The following is a 23,867-nucleotide window of genomic DNA, read 5'->3' on the forward strand; positions in this document are numbered from 1 at the left end:
TGTACTAATCCATGTGTGAAATTATACTGCATAATTTCAAAATCCTAAAGGTGAGGCGCTTTACAAGTCAATTGCAGATCCACTCTATCCTGGAGATAAAAAATTGTAACGACTGTAAACATGAACGAGTTATTCACTGACTTGCATGCCAGGTGGGTGTTTGAAAAGGAGCTGTTATTGTCCATATATCGTGGTATATTGTGCCAACAGGATCATCGGCCTAAGATGCTTCTTGAAAAATGCCTGACTTGGGATGGTCCAATTCACCCCACAGGACCTAGACAACAACTGCATAAAAGCAGTTTTCAATTCAAAAATATATAAATTTTAAGATACTGCCACTATTTACCCCCACTTTGATCTGGACCTCTGCAACATTTAAAAAATGCACTGCACAAGTCCCACACATGGTCCACTTGGGCCTCTTCCACAATATTTACCTTCCATGAAAAAAGCTTTTTGGCATTTTTCCCTGTGTCAAGGGCTGCTCTGAAGCCTACCTATGTATTTTTCATGGAAGACCCTGTTCCACACCAGGGTTATATTGAAGAAAGCTACTGCAGAAACATTTCATTCAGAAGCAGAGGCGACAGCTCAAAAAAAAAAGCAAGCCAAAGAAAGGAACAAGAAAAGGTGGAATTTTAACTCCCTCTGCAAGGCAGAAACCAGGCAGAACAGGAGTTAAAATAGAGTGGCTTTATTTGCTGCTCAATCCTCGTCCCGCAGCTGGTTTAACCCTGAATGTTTTTGCTGGCAGCTGAGGTGCCCGCCTAACTCAGGCAGCAGTATCATCAATATACGCTAATAAAATGGACCCCGATGAAATTTGAACAGTGCACTGAGTGGGGTGCCTGCTACAAGCTCAATAAAACCTGCCAGGAGGTGCAGTCGTGCTCCTCTGGGCCCCACCATGCAAGTCTGGCCCTCTGCTGCCCCTGGCTCCCTCCCCCCACCTACAAGATTACAGAACCTGCAATTTATTCGAAGTGCCAGCGGGCGGCCTCCAGGCATCCAATCTTCACCAACTGGCAGTCCACCCAAATGGATCTAAATGAGGCCTGCCAGTTAATTTCAGCCAAGCCTGCCACAAAGACCTCCGGGCAGGCGACCAGTGCATCTGCAGACTTCCCGCCCAGCAGTTAAAACTCCCCCAGAAGCGTTGAAGGAAAAATAATTTTGAAAATGGGAGACACTGAAGAAAGATAAATGAACAAAACGTTGAAAAGAGAAACAAAAGGAAAAGTGAAGAGCTTACACTAACTGACTGCACTTAATGGAATGTGGTCTTCGCCTTGCCAAGATTATTCATAGGGGCTTTTTAAAAAAAAATAATCCTTATTCCCCAGCACAATGACTTCCTATAAATATGAGGTACATGTAGCTCCAATAAAATTACAGATTTTCATTTCAACGAGTAACTTTAACAGACTTGATGTAATAAATGAGGAAGATTAAAATTTTCCTACTAGCAACATATACTCTTAACATCACAATGAACCCTAATGTTTTCAACGATATGGTTCAAAGAGTACTCTGAAATCTGACAGAAATTACGTGAGAGGCCCTATGTGAGCAGCCAAAATAGGGTGGATTTGGGTCTATAAAAATTGTTGCAGGACCCCTAAAAATGGCATTGGATCTCAGACGCCAGGATTGTTCAGCCCCCACAGGATCTGCACACTTGCCATTCAGGAGCATCAAAAGTCGTCTTCATTTGAGGAAAGAACAATCCCATGGCTGTCCACAACGGCTCCAAAATACACCACTGTATCCTTTTAGGTTTAGCTGAATCTTTAGAACTCAATGCTATTTTTTAACATTATAACTAACAGTCTCCACTGAAACAAGCGGATATTTGTACGGGTCCAGTATTCCGTTGCATGGCCACACAGTAATTGGGGCTACTTCCAAAAAGCCTGCAGCAACAAAATAACAAGAGGCCAATACTGAAAAACCTGTTCCAAATAAAATAAGAGGATCTGCTTAAAGTACTGCTGGTGTTTCTAATTAGCAGATGCATGGACTGGTGCTCAGTGTTGACTGACAATTCAGAGCAGTGCTTGACAGCTGATCTCTAGCTCGTTGTGAAGACTTTCGTATATTTATTCTCTTGACACAGATTTGAGAATCCAGCAAAGATTTAGAACATTACAAAAACACTGTCTCACAAACTAAGAACAGCAATTACATACTCAATCTTTAATAGTGATATGCAACGGCTTCATTGGCAGAAAAGAAATAAACTGGGTAATTTAGCTCCTGTTTGCTGCTATAAATATTGCAAAGTTAAAGAATCTGCAATAAATAAAACCCAATCCTTTTGGCGGGTTTCATTTGTTCTGATTTAACTTCTTTAAATGCAGCATTCAAACAAGTTCAGACACAGATGACAAGCTCAAGACAAGTCACAGGTTCAAGTGGTTTCAATGGACCCATGTTGTCATCTTCTTGTGGTTCAAAATATAAGGGAAATGAAAAATTTTTTCAAAAACTTGCAGTTTTGGTGCATATGGAGTTGTTCACTTTCACTAAGTTCCTTTTTAAAATATTGCGAAAATAAACATGCCAGATGTTATTTCTCCTTCCTGTTGTATAAATAATATTAAGTAAGTCTCACCATCAGGACTGCTTTTAAGAATCGGTTACAAAGAATTAATTAATAAATCGATTGATCTGATTAATTTCAACATTCCTTTGGATTTTTTGTTGATTTCTCTTTTTTTAAAAAAAATTATATTTTAACAAGGGGAACTAGTCAGAAGTTACCAAGCCAGACAGTGCAGAGCAGTAAAATTAAATACAGACTGGTGAAATAAGGCAATCACTGTTGCACCTAAGTTAACGACCATTTCTACTGATATTAATTCAGCTTGCTTAGACCATTCGTCCTCCCAGTTCAAACCCCAGGGGTGTCATCACTCAATCAACCTACCAGGACATTAAGATCATTTTTTTTTTAAAACAATTTGTTTTTGAAGGAGGAATTGATAAGACTCTGTTTGAAAGTTAGCAAAATACACATGCAGAAATTACTGTTGTCCTAAGACCACACCTAACAGTTTTAGCTTTATGCAAAAAAAAACGATAGCTCTGTAGGAAATTGTACTATGTGATACAGTACTGGGCTGTGCAGAATAGGAAAGTCCCAGGATCAATCCCTGTTCAGTATTGAGTTAGCTCATCTCAGCGGAAGGTCTGTTATATTTGATTTCAGTGCCTTCAGCAAGACACAGTGGGCCTGATTTTACCAGGGGTGCGGGTTCTCGGCGGGTGGTCAATCGGGCGCGGTGAAATTAGTGGGTTTCCCGCGCGATCGTAGCAGGCAACCCACTAATTGGATTCACTTACCTGCTCCTCCGGGTTCCCCGCTGCTGATCTGCGCGTCGGGCTGGCTGCGCATGCGCAGTACGATCTGTCAGCTGGAGGCGCTCTATTTAAAGGGGCAGTCCTCCACTGACAGATGCTGCAACCAATAGCAAAGATGACTGCATGGAGCAGCCCAGGGGGAAGGCTGCTCCCAGTCTAATGATGCCTCACCCCAGGTATCAATACATGGGGTGAGGAGGAGGGGGAGGACAGAGATCTTCCACCCGGCGGGCGGGAGGAAGCGGCCCGCCTCCGCCACCAGGAAGGCCTGGCTCGAGGTGGCAGAGGGGGTCACCTGCGCCACCAACATATCGCCCACCTGCACACAGTGCAGGAGGCGGTCTAATGACCTCAGTAGGTCATCCAAAGTGAGTACACGTAGTTGTTCCCCTACACTCCGTCTGCCACATCACTGCCCCCACCCCACATCTCCTTCGGCACTGCCAACACTACTCTGTCACATCACCCCTCATACCCACTCAAACCCCATCCTCATCTTACCTGCACCTACTCACCTCGCCAGTACTCATCCCGCCACTACCACTCAACCCAATCCTCATACAATCTCATGGCTCTATCCCATACTCACCCTCTCGTGCATCTCTCTCACAGCCAGCCTCACTCAACCTGCCACCACCTGTGCTGCAGCCACAGGGCATGCATCACATATGTGCAGTAGGCAGCGTAAGGCAAACATGTCATGAGCATGAAGGGGATGCACAAGGGTGTTTGAGGGTTTGTCATGGTTGTTACTTATATTGAATTTCAGAACAACTCACATCACACATTATATTGGCACCACTACTGCCATGTCTTCGCCAATCCTGTCCGGTTTGTGCAATAATGCCCTCTCCTGGGTATCCCTATGAGGACCCACCACTGATGCCACCCAGTGTGTCACTGCAGAGTGGGTGTAGGTGTATTTGCAGGGCTCTTCTGCACAGGCGACTGAGAGACATCGGGTATGTCCCCTGGAAGGCTGTGGAGCAGAAGTTCGGGAGGGCAGTGGTGACTTTGACAGCGACAGGTAGGAAGATGGTGCACGGGCCAGCCAGGAGCAGCTCGGCATGAAAGAGGCTGCAGATGTCCACGGCTACATGTCGACTGACTCTGAGCCTCCGTGTGCACTGCTGCTCAGAGAGGTCCAGGAGGCTGAGCCTCGGTCTGTGGAACGTGTGGCGAGGGTAGTGCCCTCTGCGACGCATCTCTCTCTGCGGTAGCCCTCCCTCCTGCTGTACAGGTGGATGTGTCACAGCACTCTGTTGTGGAGCTCCACGTGTCAGAGGTGGACGGCGTGGATGGTGAGGCTGGTGATGCTGTTCGCCCTCCGAGGAGGTCATGACTGCAGCTACAGCGGCCCCCATCTGCAAGATGTACATCTGAGGGGGTGCGCAAGGTAGGTACATGTCTCCGGAACCCGGGGTAAGTGTGCAGGTTGGTGACTTTGACAGTCAGGAGGAGGGTGGTGGAGGCCAAACTTTGTCCCAAGTGACAGAGCGGCCTCCTGCAATGGCTGAGGGTCTCCCCCCACCGACCTATCAAATGGGCCTTTGCAGCTGCCACAGGCTGACAGCTGCAACACGTCCATTCGAGCTGGGAGTGTTTCCCCCAGTGTGGGAAACAGTCCCATGTTTATCAAAAATTACACACAGTCCCTTAATCAGGTCACTTAATGACCTGAACAAGCAAAGTGAATACTCTCAAGTGGCATCCCGCTGGCTTTAATTGCCTGCGGGATTCCCACCAGCGGGGGCTGCGCGCACACACCGGCGCGTCAACGGGGAACCCGGAAGTGGGCGGGATCGAGGCGCGATCCGGTCCCGCACCTGGATTTTGGGATTTTCGGGGCCCCCCCCCCCCGTCGAGAATGCACCCGGTAGCGGGTGCTAAAATCGGGCCCAATGTCTTTAATCCATTAATCGCAAATGCCTTGCTGCAGGACTAGTATAATCTGCCAACAAAGGATTAGAGATATCGGTGCATACTATGCACTCAAAATATACTACATGCTGGTGAGTCTGCTAATACAGCAGAGCAACTCATACACCAGTATGACTCATCGTAACACTCACAGAACTTTCTACTGAAATGGAAGTTTTGCCTCACTATCCTGATTAAGTTCCTTAAGGAAGTAACCAAAGTAGTGGATGATGGCAGTCTTGTAGATGATGTTTACTTTGATTTGTAGAAAGCCTTCAATAAAGTGCTGCATGAAAGGCTATTGGGTAAGATTTCATCATGTGGATTTGGTGAGAAATTGATTATAATCGTATAGGTAGAGAGTTACCTTCCATAGCAGATCTGTATGAGACCAAGTCTTGAGTGGACTCTGCAGACCTGGGTGTTGGCATCATTGCCGTTGATCATTTTAATAAATGATTTGGATGATGACATTAATGGAACTATTCACAAATTTGCAGGTAACACAAAAATGTGCACAGGAGTTGGGAATTTAAAGCAAATAAACAAGCTGCAGATCAATTTACACAGAAAAAATAGTGTACAGGCCTATGTGATTTGATGTGAATAGCTGCAGTGTTACTTGTTTGGGACTGGGAAAGTATAGGTATGTGTATACAATGCACAGGTATCCTCTAAACGTTAGAGCAGGAAAGGAATTGAAGATCTACAACTAGTGTGAAGGCAAGAAGGATTTTAGGTTATAATGTTGTGACAGTATGATATTAAACTAAGGATATACTTTAGGTTGTGCAAAGCCTGAATTCAGCCACACCTGTGAGTACTATGTTCAGTTTTGGTCCTCAAAAATAGCAGCAAAGAGAGACTTAGAGAAGGTGCAGAAGAGGGCAGCCAAAATGATACCCAGTCTTGGGGCTCTTAGTTACCAGGATAGGTTCAAAGAGTTGGAGTTAGAGAAACACAGGCTTAGAGGAGATACCAATAGGTTTTTAAAATGATGAATAGATTTTGTCCAGATGGATAAGTTGTTTGAGATGAATAGGGATGGGAGAACAGGGGGAAGGGGTGGAGCACATGTGTAAAATATGTAGGCAAAGAATTATTTCTTTTCAAGAGTCATTGATCTCCGAAATGGACTGTAGAAGCAAGCAGTGAATAATAGTTCCTTGCAGTTCAAGAGGGAACTAAACAAGTTAGAATCATAGAAAGATTACAGCACGGAAGGAGGCCATTTGGCCCATCGAGTCTGCACTGGTTCTGTGCAAGAGCAATCCAGCTAGTCCCATTCCCTCGCCCTATCCCCGTAGCCCTGCAAACTTTTTTCCTTTCAAGTACTTATCCAGTTCCCTTTTGAAGACCATGATTGAATCTGCCTCTACCACCTTCTCGGGCAGTGCATTCCAGGTCATAACCAATCACAGTGTAAAAAGTTTTTCCTCATATCATCTTTGGTTCTTTTGCCAATCACCTTAAATCTGTGTCCTCTGGTTCTTGACCCCTTCGCCAATGGGAACAGTTTCTCTCTATCTAGACCCTTCATGATTTTGAATACCTCTATCAAATCTCCTCACAACCATCTCTGTTCCAAGGACAACAACCCCAGCTTCTCCAGTCTAGCTACGTAACTGAACTCCCTCATCCCTGGAATAATTCTAGTAAATCTCTTCTGCACCCTCTCTAAGGCCCTCACATCCTTCCTAAAATGCGGTGCCCAGAACTGAACACAATACTCCAGTTGTGGTCGAACCAGTGTTTTATAAAGGTTCATCATGACTTCCTTATTTTTGTACTCTATGCCTCTATTTATAAAGCCCAGGATCCCAAATGCTTTTTTAACCTTCAGTTCCATTCATACAGTAAAAGGTGTGGTGACTCTACATCAAATTTAATTTTGAAGCTTTGTCTTTGATTTAAGAAAAGGTGAGAGAGTCAGGGATGTGTAATGCTGTGCATGTAGCTGCAGTTTGTGTACGCACAATAGATTAAAAAAAACTTGAACTCTTAACTTCTTCTAGTTCTGACGAAAGGTCTGCGACCTGAAACATTTGGCTCAATTTTTTCGATGTCCCAGCGGGTGCGCTTATGGCGGGGGGGCTCCGAAAATTGGGGATTCCCAGGGCGGGTGCAGAGCCCGGGTTCCCCAATGATGCGCTTAGATGCGCGCGCAGCTCTCGCATGCAGGACTCCCGCCAGCAATTAAAGCCGGCGGCATCCCACTTAAATCAATAATTGGATACTTCAGGTCGTTAGGAGACCTGATTTGTAGGATATTTTAGGAGGGGTGGGATTTTCAGGTCAACTGAGTGTTCCCCGCACTGGGGGAAACACTCCCAGTTGAAATGGACATGTTGCAGCCACCAGCCTGTGACAGCTGCAAAGGTCCATTTGACAGGTGTGGGGGGAGACCCTCACTCATTGCAGGAGGCCACTTTGTCACTTTGGACAAAGTTTGGCCTGCACCACCCTCCTCCTAACACAAAAAAAATCACAAACTTACAACCTCAATCCCAGTGTGCAGACACATTTACCTATCTTGCAGACCCCCTCAGATGTACACCTTCTGGATGGGGGTCGCCATAGCTGCAGTCATGACCTCCTCGGAGGACGAACAGCATCACCAGCCTCGCCGTCCACCTCTGGTGGAGCTCCACAACACACTGCTGTGACACGTCCAACTGCACAGCAGGAGGGAGCGCAACCGCAGAGAGAGATGCGTCGCAGAAGGCACTACCCTCGCCACAGGGTCTACAGACCGAGGCTCAGCTTCCTGGACCTCTCTGAGCAGCAGTGCACACGGAGGCTCAGAGTCACTCGACATGTAGTCGTGGACATCTGCAGCCTCCTTCATGCTGAGCTGCTCCTGGCTGGCCCGAGCACCATCTTCTTACCTGTCGCTCTCAAAGTCACCACTGCCCTCAACAACTTCTCCTCCGCATCCTTCCAGGGTGCCACCGGGGACATCGCCGGCGTCTCTCAGTCGTCGCACAAAAGAGCCCTGCAAATACATCTACACCCACTCTGCAGTGACACAATGGGTGGCATCAGTTATGGGTCTTCATGGTGATCCTCAGGAAAAGGGCATTATTGCACAAACCAGACAAGATTTGCAAAGACGTGGCAGTAGTGGTGATAACAATTTTTAATGTTTTTTTGCAAAACAAACAAAAGTAAATCAAAAACATGACATTTTGTCTTCCACCTTTCTGCATCCCCTTTGTGCTCACAAAACCTTCGCCTCACGTTTATGGGAACCCCAACGTGGTGCTACCCCTGTGGCTTCAGCAGAGGTAGTGGCCGGTTGCTCTTGTCCATGCCCTGACCGATGAGATGCTTTGTGCAGATGACCTCTGGGTTTCGGTGCCCGTGAGGGCCCCACCAAAGACTGCTCCACCTGCACCTGTGCAGAGGCAGACTCGGCCACCTGGAGAGGGGGCAGCATTGCGGGTACTGGTTGAGAGGAGAACGGGTGAGATGTGGAAGCGCTTTGAGTGGCGTCCCCACTTCCATGTCCCCTTTCACCATTATCGCTCTCCTGGCCCAGGCCCACATCACTCCTTCCACCCTGCTGGATGACAGTTTGGAGGACTTGTGTGAAGCCTTGGAAGGCCAGTTGTAAGGTATCTGTCAGCCCGTTTAAGGCGGCAGAATGTTGTTCACCCTGAATCCGAACGGCCGTTGTCAGGGCCTAAATGGACTCATTGTTGAGTCGTGCTTGAAGCTCGATGGAGGCTAGCCTTTCCTCCATCGCAGACATTCCCGCACCTACCCGCGACACTATCTCAGAGATGCCTTCACGTCCCTTTGATACTATCTCGGAGATACCTCCTGTACCTATGCCACCATTCCACTCATGATGAGTTGGACTTCTCCATCTTCTGCGCGATTGTGGAGAGTGTGCGTGGAAACTGTTCCAATACCTCAGCAATGTGCTGCTGGCCCTCGATGACTCTCCTTTTCACGGCTGGCCCCCAGGATTCAGCATCTGGGTCCATCTGAGCAGAGCCTGGAGAAGAGTGCTCCCACCGACACGGACTCTCCACGGCTGCCCCTGCCACCAGGGTCTGCTCGTGCTTACATGTGTGTGGTGACTCACCATGTGCAAGCCCAACTAAATGAGGACGGGAACCCACTGAGGTGTGTGTATCTGTGCTGGTGGATGGCTTGTTCAGATGTGATGTTGCCCCATCAGAGGCCGGCAGGTCCTCTGAGGAATCGCCCTCAGCCGTCACGGTGCTCGCAGATGGCCCTGCAAGAGAACAGAAAGCAATATTAAACATGTGGACAGATGTTGAGGTGTTGCAGATGCCAAGTGATGCTAAGATCATTCGCTATCATGAGTGCTGAGTATTAGATTTCTGTCACCAGCCACTTGTGCACTCCCAGTCTTGGCGTCCACCACGGACAGGCACTCCAGCATCCAGCTTATTTCGAGTGCCTGCAGCTCCGCACCTGTTAAGACCACCTGGTGGTGTGGCAGACCCCCTCCGGTCCTTGCCCTCTCCCGGGCATTCTAGCATCTCTTCTCCTATCAAGGCAAAACACAGAGGCGTGACTGAGTGATGGTTGCATGGTGACCTGCTGCATGCATTGGTGTGGGTGGGGGTGACTGTGAGGGCGATGCATGGGAGGGTGCTTGTGAGACATAGCCATGAGATTGTATGAGGATTGGGTTGCGTGGTAGCGTTCGAATGAGAACTGGGGTGGTGAGTAAGTGCAGGCAAGGTGAGGATGATGGTTGAGTAGATGTGAGGAGTGATGCGAGAGCTTTGTGGTGGCAGTGCAGAAGGAGTTGTATGGTGGTGGAGGTGATATGGAAGACGGAGTGTGGGAGAATGCGTAAGTATACTCACTTTGGCTGACCTGGCTAGGTCATTAAATCACCTCCTGCACTGGACCCAGGTTCTGGACACATTGCCGCTGCTGCTCACCTCCTCGGCCACCTCCAGCCAGGCCTTCTTGGTGGCGGAGGGAGGACACCTCCTCCCATCCGATGGAAAAGAATTTCCCTCCTTCTCACTCCATCGAGCAGCACCTGGAGTGAGGAGTCAGAGAACCTTGGAGCAGCATTGCCTCTGGCCTGCTCCATGATCCAAAATTGGTTCTTTTCTGCAGGAGGAGCATTGGAGGACTGCCCCTTTAAATAGGGCTCCTCCTGCTGACAGCCTGTGATGCTGGTGCGCAGTGCACCCGCTGCGCAGGTCTGGAACGGGAAACCTGGAAGCCTAGGTAAGTGCCTTCAATTAGGCTGCGATCGCGTGCGGAGCACCCCGAATTCACTGGGCACGTTACCCACGCGCCCAGTCGACCCCCCACTGCCAACCCGCCTCCCTCCTAATATCGGGCCCATTAACTCTGTTTCTTTCTCCACAGATGCTGCTTGACCTGCTGAGCTTCTCCAGCATTTTCTGTTTTTATTTCAGATTTCCAGCATCCGCAGTATTTTGCTTTTGATTTACATGCATTTGCAATTTTTAAAAAAATGATCAGCACTAGCTAGTACAAGACAGTAACTAGGGATGGGGGCGGGGGGGCGGTGGGCAAGGGGAAGAAAGACAGACATTGGCAAGATGAAGATACAGAACAATGTACAGGATTAGGAACGTCGTCAACAGAAATACACGTCTCAACCTACAATGTGCTGAAAGGATGGAATTTGAGTTGACACTTGGGCTAGAAAACAGATTTCTGTCGAACCAGTTGATTTTGCCAGCTTGGGAATCTTATGCATTACTGCTGCTCAGTACTCCTGTTTAAAATGTGGAAATTCTAACTAAAGCAGGACATTTAAGAGGAATTACATAATATTTTCATTCGTTCTTAAAAAAAAGTTATGTACAATTTCAAATCATACTTTTAAAACTGCTGCTGCCACACTAAAATCAGAAGTGAGCTTCTTCCTGAGTGACTGAACTGCTGCATCATTCAAAATGGCTGCCTTGTCTTTCTACAAAAAACAGAAATGTTGACAGCGGTGCAAATTATCCCTGTACCGTTACTGATGTCAGTTTGCTGTTTGGATAAGTTTATCAGCCATTGGCAATATACCAGTTAAAATGTGAACCATCAGAGCCAGAAAAATAATCTTGATTGAGAGTTTTAGCTAAAACCCATAATGAATACAATTTGTAAACTTATCACATCCCTAAATGTAGAAATCAAGTAGTCAATAAGATCTATAATGCGAGTGATATATTGATCTCAAGCAAATACTCATCATTATTGGCATGAGGTTGACAAATAGGTTTCCTTTGTGCCAAAAATTGGGCCAGAATTTGCTGAAAAAATAACAGCGTGTGAACAACACACGCCATTATTAATGTGCAAATCGGCCAGCAACTTGTGGCAACGAAGAGATACCCCATGAATTGTGAATTGCCACAAGTTGCTGGCCGATTTGCGCCACTCTGCTGTTAGCTTAGCGGAAATGGCATCTCGCCTTTAACCTCCATTAGTTTCATGAAGTTGCTGCATTTGCACATTAATTGCCCATTAAACTTGTCACAGTTAAGTCCAGTAATTAACAGTACAAGTACCCTTTAAACAATGTGATAATCATTAATGACTGCCAATCAACCCCTCTGGCCCAGAAAGTGAACAATTAAAAGCATGGAGTCTCATTCCTTCAGGTGGTGAATTATTGTTGGAGATTTTAAAAATGTCAAATTTTAAACTTTTACATTTTCTTCTGACGTTTCCTTTGTTTCTTTTTTCTCTCTTTTAATCCAGTCTTTCTTGCCCTCTCTTTATTTCTTGTTCTAGACCTGATTTGATATTGAATTCACCGTCTCTAATTCACCCTCCTACTCAGTCATCCCTCTGTTTATTTCTCAATCCTTAAATCTCATTGGTTAAGGAGATACACAGTTTGTCCCGTTGTTCACCAAGGTCCCAGGTACCCTCGCCACACCGTTATCAGCTCACACTTCAGCTCAAAACTTTTTTTCCCCTGTAAGGATGCGGGAAAAAGTCTAACTAACCGAGCGTTAAGTCTAACTAGCAGTGAGATGCCCTGCTCCAGCAAAATTCCAGCTCAGAGTGTTTTAAACCACATTTAATACATACTTGCACCTTCTCACAAATAATCAGCTGCATCACCCTAAACAACATTCAGTTGAAAATAAATATACAGCTTCTGCATAAGACTGTCTCTGGGAGTCATTTGGGAGTTATGTTGTAGCAGAGAGGGTGATTAACAAATGGAGGATATTACACGGTTGGGAAGGAATAGCAGATGCATACCAATTGTGCATTTAGGCAAATATGAGCTGTCTAGTCCAGGGGCACTGAGAACCGCTGGACAATGTAAGCATAATCAGAAGTCACACTAAAGTATGTTATGGTGGGGGAATACTACTTGTCAACACTTTAACATACACTACCCCTTTCAGTACAAGATATAAAATCTTTTCCTATTTATATGACGAATAGCATCCCCAAAGCTACTTGATTATTTAGATTTTAAAAATTCACATTTCCTTTTGCGAGATTGAACAAAACTGTTGTCATGGTTGCATCACAGCATTATGTTTCACACCACTAACACATTCGGATATGATACAATTTTTTTTAATTCCCTTTTGTCCCCCTGCCTCATTTCCTGCTACACATCTCTTTTCTGGACACTTGAGAAAGGAACAGAAGTTAACCTGGGACCCAGGTACCTTACTGAGGTGACTTGTCTCAGACAAGGTACTCCACTCTATGAGGTACGTTACTGTATCGCTCAAACTACTGTAGAACTTAAAGTATTGTATTAAACATAAAATATTACACTTACCTCACTTCATGATATCAGGTACTCAAATGGGCTTTAAAAAATGTCAGCATGTTGCTATCAATCCATATCAATAACTATTAATATTAATTCTGCAGCTCAAAGCTGAACAGAATGACAAATACTGTGCCAAGGGACAGTGAGCACACTGTATGAAATCAACTTACAAGAAAACAGAAAATTTCTTATTTTGTAGGGTGGGATTAAGCCAGGAGTGGAATTGGGATGAGGCATCAGGAGTACAAAAAAATAACAGTGCTTTGCTGACCCTTCTGGAGTGAATCTCTGCCTAACCTCCACCCAATCCCACAGTCTTGCCTATAAAAATAACTAGGTAAAACTAAATTACACTAAAAGCCTTTTTATTCTTAAAACTCTTGACCTAAAAGGCAGAAGATTGCAGTACAGTTCCATGGGTGACAATGGCTGAAACGACCACTCTTAATGAAAAAATTTGAATGTTCAGTGTTTATAACCTGTTCAATTTGTGTTTACTGGTTGTTCAACCGGATTACAAAACCGAGTTTCGTCCTAGCCTCGTCAAATGGCCACAAAAAAAAAGTTTTCCAGCAGAGGTCACTTATAGTTATCAGGATTAAGGGGCCTACCAATTTTTCCTCTCCTAACTGAAGATGCTCAGGCCAGTTGTAGCAGCTCAGTGCTGCCCTGCCAAGGATCAAACCCAGGGTCTTCCTGGTCTGGAGAGGTCAAGTACTGGTGGAAGTTGCTGAATGGTAAATAGTAAACGTTTCATTAACTACTTGCAGAAAATCTTTACTGGGTTCTTAACAAAATGGTATAACATTATCCCTTTGAATTCTTTAGAAGTGATGGCAATGTCTTATACAAAATCCAATCAGTCATGCACCAGGAATTGTACATTATCAGTTTATGACAAATCTAATCAGCACTCATCGAAGGGTCACAGTGCTGGGGTCAACTACTTGCAAATAAAATTCTGTTGCTTTTATTTGAAGGATTGCTAGCTGTAAATTGTGTCCACAGAACGGAAACCTCAATCTAAACTGCTCTTACAGTTTATTTTACTCCCTTAGACCCAATACATACTTTGGCACTTACACCCATTAAGTAGATATTGCTATTAATAGGATCTATAACACAAAGTTTGAAAGCAAACAAGCTAGGGTAAAATAGTTATAATTTAAATAGATCAAGATGCTCACAGTCTATTTTATTAACACAAAAGGCTAAGATACTGCAACTATGACAATCTGTTAGGTAAAAGGCTGAATAAGCATTGCTGCACTGATATACTGCACATTGTAAGCATTCTTTTCCTTTCACATTGGAAGATACAGTACAGTACAACACAGTACCATGCAAGAAGATACTCCCAGCTTAATGGATTATTCAGAGGTTACAGAGGCACAAATGATTCCTGTCACATGCCATATACTAAAATTGGATCAACTGAATAATGAAAATTATCTAATAAAACTGTAATGTCAAACAAGGAAGGAATCAACCTTTATAGTTGTACATCTCAAGAATATTAAACAGAGGCCCATTTACATTAAACCAATTTCCTATCGGACATGTGTTGTACATTTGCATTATGGTCCATGATTATTGATCTGAAAATGAAGTAGAAGCCTTTATCTTCAAAGAACACACTCATGCGTGTCCATTTTGAGAGGTGAGAAGCACTGTTTTTACAATCCCATCGTTCCTCACCCTAAAACTGTTAGGGATACATATTGGCCCCGATATTAGCGGGGAGGCGGGTTGGCAGCAGGGCGGGGGGGGGGGGGGCACGATTGGGTGCGTCGCAAACCCGCATGAACCAAACTTACCGTTTACGGCACGATCGCACATTGATTGATAGTAGTTAACGTCCACTCTGGGTTTCTTGCCCGGCAGCTAGCTTGATTGACAGGCTGGCTGCCATCAGGAGCTGTAACGCGGGTGGTGGGGGGGGGGGGGGGGGGGGGGAGGCGGGGGGTGGAGGAAGAGAGTGGAAGATCGGGAGGGTGTGATCAGGGGGGACATCAGAGCGGGAGACATAGGACATCGGAGAAGGTTTCAAAAAGGTAGGTGCATTTAGTGTTTTCACTTCATTGCATGTTTTTTTAATTTAATTTATTTAGTTTCTTATTCCCTCATCCGGCCCCTCACGCCTGGTTTCACCAGGCAAGCCGCCCAGTTAAGTTAAAAATCTTTCTAATCACACTGTCACAGGTAAAGTGCCTTAAGTACCTCGATGGGGTACATTTGGCTCTTTAACTGTCATTCCAACGGCTTTAATTGCCGACAGGAATTCCATTTTCGGGTCGCCCACGCGCACAAGGGTGGGTCCCTGGGAAACTCAGAAGCCGGCAGATTGGAGCCCCCAACGCACCCACATTTACCTCCTAAAATCACCCCCTTTGTAGCCATTGAATTATATTCTGAAAAGGTCTGATATAAATACTAAAAGGAGCATGTTCACTGTGAACAACAATGGTAACAGACTAAAACTGTAGCCAATAGTAACAACAATTAGTTCAACAGTACATTTGAAAAGTTTAACAAACAGAAGCTTCAGGAAGAAGCTTTGATCCTAAAGTCCATACTTTACATACCTCAGAAACAGCTCTAATGAAAGGAGTGTTGAGTAGAATGGGCCTATACTCTGAGCAGTTTAGTAGAATGAGAGGTGATCTCATTCAAACATAAGATTCTGAGGGGCTTGACAGGGTAGATGCTGAGAGTTTGTTTCCCCTGGCTAGAGAGTCTAGAACTAGGGGGCATAATCGCAGGATACAGGGTCGGATATTCAAGACTGAGATTAGGAGGAATTTCTTCATGCAGAGGGCTGTGAATCTTTGGAATTCTCTGTCCCTGAGGGCTGTGGATGCTGAGTCGTTGAATATATTCAAGGCTGAGATGGATAGATTTTTGGACTCTAGGGGAATCAAGGGATATGGGACTCAGGCAGAAAAGTGGAGTTGAGGCCAAAGATCAGCTATGATCTAATTGAATGGCGGAGCAGGCTCGGGGGGGCCGTATGGCCTACTCCTGCTCCTTATGTTCTTATGAGTGCAGCACAGTCAATGTCAACAGTTTTGTTGTTCAGAGGAGACCATTTTTTCATTAGGAATTTCTGACATACAAGCCTAAATATTTTCACATGCAAACAAACCACCTGAAATATCACTTCAAAATTAAATTTTTGCAATTTATATTGGTTGTTTCTAGATAAGAAAATTGATTGTTATTACTTTAAAATAATGAATGTTAAAGTATGTAACCAGCTCTTTGTTGTTTTGCTACCTTTCTGGATGGGTAGAAAAATACTTAAGCCCAATTTCTTATGAATAAAACCAACACACTATATGGCGGCAGTAATAAAACAAGTACATGGTAGCACTGAGGCAAACACATAACTTAAAACAAGAGACGATCTTGTGTGCATTCATTCAAGTAAGAACAGTCTGAGCAGACGCAAGATGCTTTTTTCACCAGTAAAGATAAGGTGGGAGGGTAAGGAGATTTTCCTGGGTACAGTTGAACTGGGGAAAAAAGCTCAACAATTTTCATCATTTTAGTATGAAATAAAATCGGTGTACAAATTAACTTTTCTTGGCAATAGGTAGAAAGATGTTGTATGGTATACGAGACCAGATTTTAACTTCGGGCCAGTTTTGGGCTGGCGAGTAGCAGTGTTAGTTAGAAACTCACCCACTGCTCTGAAAATGGGGCCCGGGGTACTTTAGTTCATAGGCCTCATTTAAATCCAGTTGGCTGACTTCCTGCCAGTTCCAGCTGGGAACTCTGCAGCAAATGGCGGGAAACGGAGACCAGGTAAGTGGCCGGATCGGCTGATGGGGCCGTCCCGCGAGGGTCTTGCGATCAGGAAGGAGGCTGAGTTCGTGGCGGGGATGCCTAATCTGTCCATGTGGGCACCTCTGCTCCTCCTGACCCCACAAGGAAAGTAAAAAAAAAAGTTTTAAAAACTTACGTTTGTGGGACTCTTCTGGCTACAAACCTCTTCGCCGCGTTCTTCACCACAGTTTCCTCCTCAGGCTGCCATGTTAAAATTGCAGTCAGGTCCCGATGACATCATTGGCACCCGACATGTAAACGTAAAAAAAGGCTTTGGGTGGGTGTCCTTGTCACCTGCTCAGCTGAGCAGGTTAAAATCGGGAAGCGCCAGCTCCTAGCGTCTCCAGGGCAGGTAAGTAACCTGGGCAATTATAACTGCCAGGCGGGTAGGGTTAAAATCACCCTCATGGTATAATATTAGGGATTAAACTCACAACATAAGTTGCTTTTTCCCACCCAGATATATTTCCAGTACTGGCACACTGAGCCTGTTGTAATCATAAAAGCAGAATAGTTTAACCCAGAACCAAATTTCAAAAGAAATGTTAGATTTGTCTTATTTAATTTAACGTGAATCAATGGCTGTTTCTGTTCATGAATTTTAACCATATTCTGATATTAAGTTGCTTAGTTTTAAAATGCTTATGGAAAAAGTTGCTGGCACAAAATAGGGGGTCACTGATCTCTGAAAATGTGACACGCTATTAGAGGAAAAATATTCAATTGCCAATTAATTTGTTGAACAGAGTTCCCATATGCTGTTAAGTATAGAGAAATAAAAGCTCTGCTTTCCCCACTTGTAGTGAGCCAAGCATCTGGGAAGCAGTTAAATATATGACTAATGCCATGCCTTGCCTTTCTTTTCTTTCATAATATGAACTCATATAATCCTTACATATACAGATTGATGAAAACAAGAGTCACCATATTAACTGTTAGTGTACATGTCACAGTTCAGGAGTAATCAGAACCAAAAGCAACTAACCTTTAACACAAAATCTGGTTGCGATACCCATCCACCTAAGTGCCAACATAATTTGACATTCACACTAAACAGTTTACAACCACGAGTTGTGATCCACCTATTATAAGAACATAAGAAATAGGATCAGGAGTAGGCCATATGGCCCCAAGAGCCTGCTCTGCCATTCAATCAGATCATGGATGATCTTCAACCTCAACTCCACTTTCCCGCCTGATCACCACATCCCTTGATTCCCCTCGAGTCCAAAAATATATCGATCTCGGCCTTAAATATACACAACAACTGAGCATCCACAGCCCTCTGTGGTAGAGAATTCCCAAGATTCACAACCCTCTGAGTGAAGAAATTCCTCCTCATTTCAGTCTTAAATGGCTGACCCCTTATCCTGAGACTATGCCCCCCAGTTATAGACACTCCAGCCAGGGAAAACAACCTCTCAGCATCCAACCTGTCAAGCCCCCTCAGAATCTTGTATGTTTCAATAAGATCACCTTTCAATCTTCTAAACTCCAGCGAGTATAGGCCCATTCTACTCAATCTCTTCTCATCCCAGGAATCAATCTAGTGAACTTTGCACCACCTCTAAGGCAAGTATATCCTTCCTCAGATAAGGAGACCAAAACTGTACACAGTACTCCAGGTGAGGTCTCACCAAAGCCCTGTACAAAGTCTAGTAAGACTTCCTTACTCTAGGACTCCATACCTCTTGCAATGAAGGCAAACATGACATTTTGTTTTTAATTCATTCGTGGGATGTGGGCGTCGCTGACAAGGCCAGCATTTATTGCCCATCCCTAATTGCCCTTGAGAAGGTGGTGGTGAGCTGCCTTCTTGAACCGCTGCAGTTTGTGTGGTGAAGGTTCTCCCATAGTGTTGTTAGGTAGGGCGTTCCAGGATATTGACCCAGCCAGCATGAAGGGACGGCGATATATTTCCAAGTCAGGATGATGAGTGACTTGGAGGGGAACGTTGCAGGTGGTGTTGTTCCCATGCGCCTACTGCCCTTGTCCTTCTAGGTGATAGAGGTCGCAGGTTTGGACGGTGCAGGTCAGAGGCTGGGTATTCTGCGGCGAGTGACTCACCTCCTGACCCCACCCCCAAAGCTTTTCCACCATCTACAAGGCACAAGTCAAGAATGTGATGGAATACTCTCCAATTGCCTGGATGAGTGCAGCTCCAACACCACTCAAGAAGCTCGACACCATCCAGGGCAAAGCAGCCTGCTTGACTGGCACCCCATCCACCACCCTAAATATTCACTCCCTTCACCACCTGCACACCATGGTTGCAGTGTGTACCAGCCACAGGATGCACTGCAGCAACTCGACAAGGCTTCTTCGACAGCACCTCCCAAACCCGCGACTTCTACCACCTAGAAGGACAAGGGCAGCAGGCACATGGGAACAACACCACCTGCATGTTCCTCTCCAAGTCACACACCATCCCGACTTGGAAATATGTCGCCATTCCTTCATCGTCACTGGGTCAAAATCCTGGAACTCCCTTCCTAACAGCACTGTGGGAGAACCTTCACCACACAGACTGCAGCGGTTCAAGGCGGCGGCTCACCACCACCTTCTCAAGGGCAATTAGGGATGGGCAATAAATGCTGGCCTTGCCAGTGACGCCCGCATCCCATGAACGAATAAAAAGAAACTCCACTGCTTACAGCCTGCCAACCTAAAAATGACCCGTTTATCCCTACTCTGTTTTCTGTCCCTTAACCAATCCTCTGTCCATGCTAATATATTCCCCCCTACCCCACGGCCCCTTATCTTGTGTAACAACCTTTTATATGGCACCTTATCAAATGCCTTTTGAAAATCCAAATATACTACATCCATTGGTTTTGCTGTATCTGCCCTGCTCGTTACATCCTCAATAAACTCTAATAGGTTTGTCAAACATGATTCCCCTTTCATAAAACCATGTTCCCCTTTCATAAAACCATGTTGACTCTGCCTAATCATATGATGATTTCTACATGCCCTCTTACCACTTCCTTAATAATGGATTTGAGTATTTCCCTGACGACTGATATCAGGCTAACTGGCCTGTAGTTCCCTGTTTTCTCTCTCCCTCCCTTCTTGAACAGCGGGGTTACATTTGCTACCTTCCAATCTGCTGGGACCGTTGTAGAATCTAGGGAATTGTGGAGGATCATAACCAATGCATCCACTATCTCTGCAGCCACTTCTTTTAGATCCCTTGGATGCAGGCCATCAGGTCCAGGGGATTTATCAGCTTTTAGTCCTATTAGTTTCTCCAGTACTTTTTCTCTACTGATAATTACTTTAAGTTCCTCACTCTCATTAGTCCCTTGGTTCCCCACTATTTGTGGTATGCTTTTTGTGTCTTCTACTGTGAAGACAGATACAAAATATTTGTTTAACGTCTCTGCCATTTCCTTAGTCCCCATTATAATTTCTCCTATCTTAGCCTCTAAGAGACCAACATTTACTTTTGCTACACTCTTCCTTTTTACATGCTTGTCGAAGCTTTTACAATCCATTTTTATATTTCTTGCTAGTTTACTTTGACTCTACTTTCTCCCTTTTTAATCAATTTTTTGGTGATCCTTTGCTGGTTTCTAAAACTCTCCCAATCCTCAGGCTTATTCTCTTCTTTGCAACATTACAGGCCTCTTCTTTTAATCTAATACTATCCTTAACTTCTTTAGTTAGCCACGGATGAATCACTTTTCCCGTGGAGCTTTTATTTCTCAACGGAATGTATTCTTTGAGAATACTAAAATATTTCTTTAAATGTTTGCCATTGCTTATCTACTGTCATACCTTTTAATCTAATTTCCCAATCTACCTTAGCCAACTCACCCTTCATACCTATGTAATTGGCTTTATTTAAGTTTAAGACTCTAGTTTCAGTCTTAAATACGGCACTCTCAAACTCTATGTGAAATTCTATCATATTATGATCACTCTTTCTCAGAGGATCCTTTACTGTGAGATTACTAATTAAGCCTGTCTCATTACACAATACAAGATCTAAAATAGCCTGTTCCCTGGTTGGTTCCATGACATATTGTTCTGGGAAATTGTCTCGAATACATTCCATGAACTCTTCCTCCAGACTGCCTTTGCCAATTTGATTTGTCCAGTCTATAAGAAGACTGAAGTCTCCCACGATTACATTTTCTTAACAAGATTTATTTCTTCCTGTACTGAAGTATTACAGCTCCAAAAGTCATCAGACCACCACTTCAGGAGCAAGATTTCTTTTCCTGGCCACATGCTCAAATACAAAGTCGTAGACAATCAGACACGAGTGGCTGATATTGATATTACCACTTAGGTCACTGAGGGTTGGCCCATTGGATAACTATTCACCTCCAATCCAAATGATACATTGGAACTTACTTAACAGCCCTATTTTAATATGTGTACAGGAGGAATGGATACACAATGAATCATATGGCACAAGAGGCGGCCATTTGGCCCATAGTGCCTGTGCCAGCTCTTTGAAAGGGCTATCCAAGTAATCCCATTCCCTTGCTCCATCCCCATAGCCCTGCAAATCTTTCCTTTTTAAGTATACATCCAATTCCCTTTTGAAAGTTACCAATGAATCAGCTTCCACCACTCTTTCAAGCAGTGCATTCCAGATCATAACTCGCTGCATAAAAATGTTTTGCCTCATCTCCCCCTGGTTCTTTTGTCAGTTATCATCCCTCTTGTTGATAATTAATAAAAGATACAATTTCAAGAAAAAAAAAAGTATGTCCATTGCTAATTCCTGTCCTGAGACTGCATTTTTATTAAGGTTCTAAAACCAGTGTGTACAGATCAAGACACGGAATCAATTACAGTCAAAAGGATCAATCTGTAATTGGACAATAATCTGGGCAGACCCTTAGTACTTACAGGTAACAGTAATCTGTGTGTGCCCCAGTACTCATGGGTAACAATAAATCTGTGTGTAGCTGGTACCCACAGGGAACAATAATCTGTGTGTAGCCATTACTCACGGCTAACAATAATCTGTGCGGACCCTTAGTACTCAATGGTACCAATAATTCTGCAGACCTCTAGTACTCAGGATAACAATAATCTGTGCATATTACAGTTATATGGTTAAATTGCATCATTATGTAACCAGGACAATGGTACTGCTTTAACTGCAGGCACAGAATCCTAAAATGCTAATGCAGTCATCTAGGAAAAGGCTTCTTTCTATTCATTGAATACCCAGAGCTAACTTTTAGCTTTAAGTGACGGGCAGGAAATGGCAGGTTTTCGGTATGTACAAGTCGGATGTTTTCCTCATTGATAAGTAATTTATCCTGCGACACATACTGCATCTGTTGCAAAGTAAACTGAATTTTCAGAGCAGCCTGTTCCAGCAATTAAATTTCCCTGAAACTCTCCACAAGAGTGCAAGTTTGGGATGGGTGTTGCACATTCTTCCCTTCCCACAGGTTGCTGTTTCAGATCCTGTAAATTTTATGTAACCATGAAGTCAAAGCTGAAAGTTCATCCCAAAGCTTCCTAAGCCTAAGCAAGCATGAATGTATTTCTCTATCTCTCAGTCCATTAGAATCATAGGGGAACCTCCACATTAACATGGATCTAACGGAGACATTCTACAGTAGAGCAGCAACAGAGAGTATTCCTTTCCCCAATTAACCAGCCAACAGTAGCAGAGAAATCAGATACATTTCTTGTTCAAAAGACCATCATGGCTAAAGGATGCATCCTCCACCATAAGATCAATAGAAATTGCTTCTAATCCTCCATATAGACCACTAGAGAAGATAGGTACGCACTCTACAATTAGACCAAGGCCTTTAACTTTCTAACACCACCACTAGAAGCCCATCAGAAATTGGTGTTCCTTACTTCCCCTCCCAGGACATGCAATGGTGTGGGTCAGCTTAAGCTCCACAAATCATTGCTAGCTTTCATTCTTCTCCTTATCTCGCTTCCATAATGCAGATGCTCCCACAATAACTGCTTCCCTTTGAAATACAGCATGGTATTCCTCCCTATTATGTGACATATCCTACATATTAAAAAAGAGTTGGAAAACATTTGGATTTAAATTCTGCAGCTGTACCCAGTATCACTGCTTCAGTTAGCTGTTCCCTCACCTGCAACTTTAAACTGCTTTATGTTTTTTTGTTGTATCTCTTTTATTGGGCTATAATTGCTTGTACTTTGCAAGTGTTTGTGTCCAGAACTCTCTCTAATATAACGTGTGGATTTATTACTATTAAGTTCAATGAATGCTGAATTTAGGAACTACAATTCTGCCTCTGGGATACTGGAGCCAGATTTAATATTGTAAATGCTGGGACTGACCCATGGACACTGGTCTAACAGATTCTGACCTAAACTAGCATCAGTACAACATCGACTTTATCACAAGGCTGACTCCTGCATAGCTGGAGGCATAAATCAAATGCTCTCAAATACAAATCAGAGGACATCCATTATGTTCCCACTATTATTATTTTGGACATTGTTTAGGTCCCATCTTTCAGATAAGAGTTAAACCAATGTCCCATCTGCTTTTGCAGGTGTATGAAAAAGTCCCCATGGCACTTTTCAAAGAAAAGTAGGGGGAGTTCTCCCCATGTACCAGCCAAAATTTATCCCTCAACCAACATTCTTAAAATAGATTATCTGGTCATTTATCTTGTTGCTTTTAGTGGGACCGTGCGGTGCGTAAATTGACTACCGTGTTTCCCTATATTACAACATTGACTAGGCTTCAAAAATACTTTATTGGCTGTAAAATGCTTTGGGATGTCCTGAGGTCATGAAGGGTGCTATATAAATGTAAGTTCTTTCTTTCTTGTTGATTTTTACTGCACTGCAGAAACAGAACAGTTAAACATTTCAGAAAATGCTGCAAGTCATTAAAGTCACTCTCCATGTATGCCAGACTACATAAATGACTCGAGAGTCTAACATGTTTTGACATCCAGACCCTTGCCAGTTCTAAGCACTCAGGCTACAGGCACAAGTTTTTTTGACA

The 23,867-nt window shown here is 44.2% G+C and overlaps 1 protein-coding gene across 2 annotated transcripts in view; it reads right to left on the reverse strand.

Moving 5' to 3' along the window:
- The window catches only part of sh3pxd2b (SH3 and PX domains 2B), a 270,163-nt gene that overhangs the window by 199,629 nt on the left and 46,667 nt on the right, over positions 1-23,867 (reverse strand). The window lies entirely within an intron of this gene.

Source organism: Heptranchias perlo, chromosome 14 (assembly GCF_035084215.1).
Source record: "Heptranchias perlo isolate sHepPer1 chromosome 14, sHepPer1.hap1, whole genome shotgun sequence".
NCBI classification, from domain to species: Eukaryota; Metazoa; Chordata; class Chondrichthyes; order Hexanchiformes; family Hexanchidae; genus Heptranchias; species Heptranchias perlo.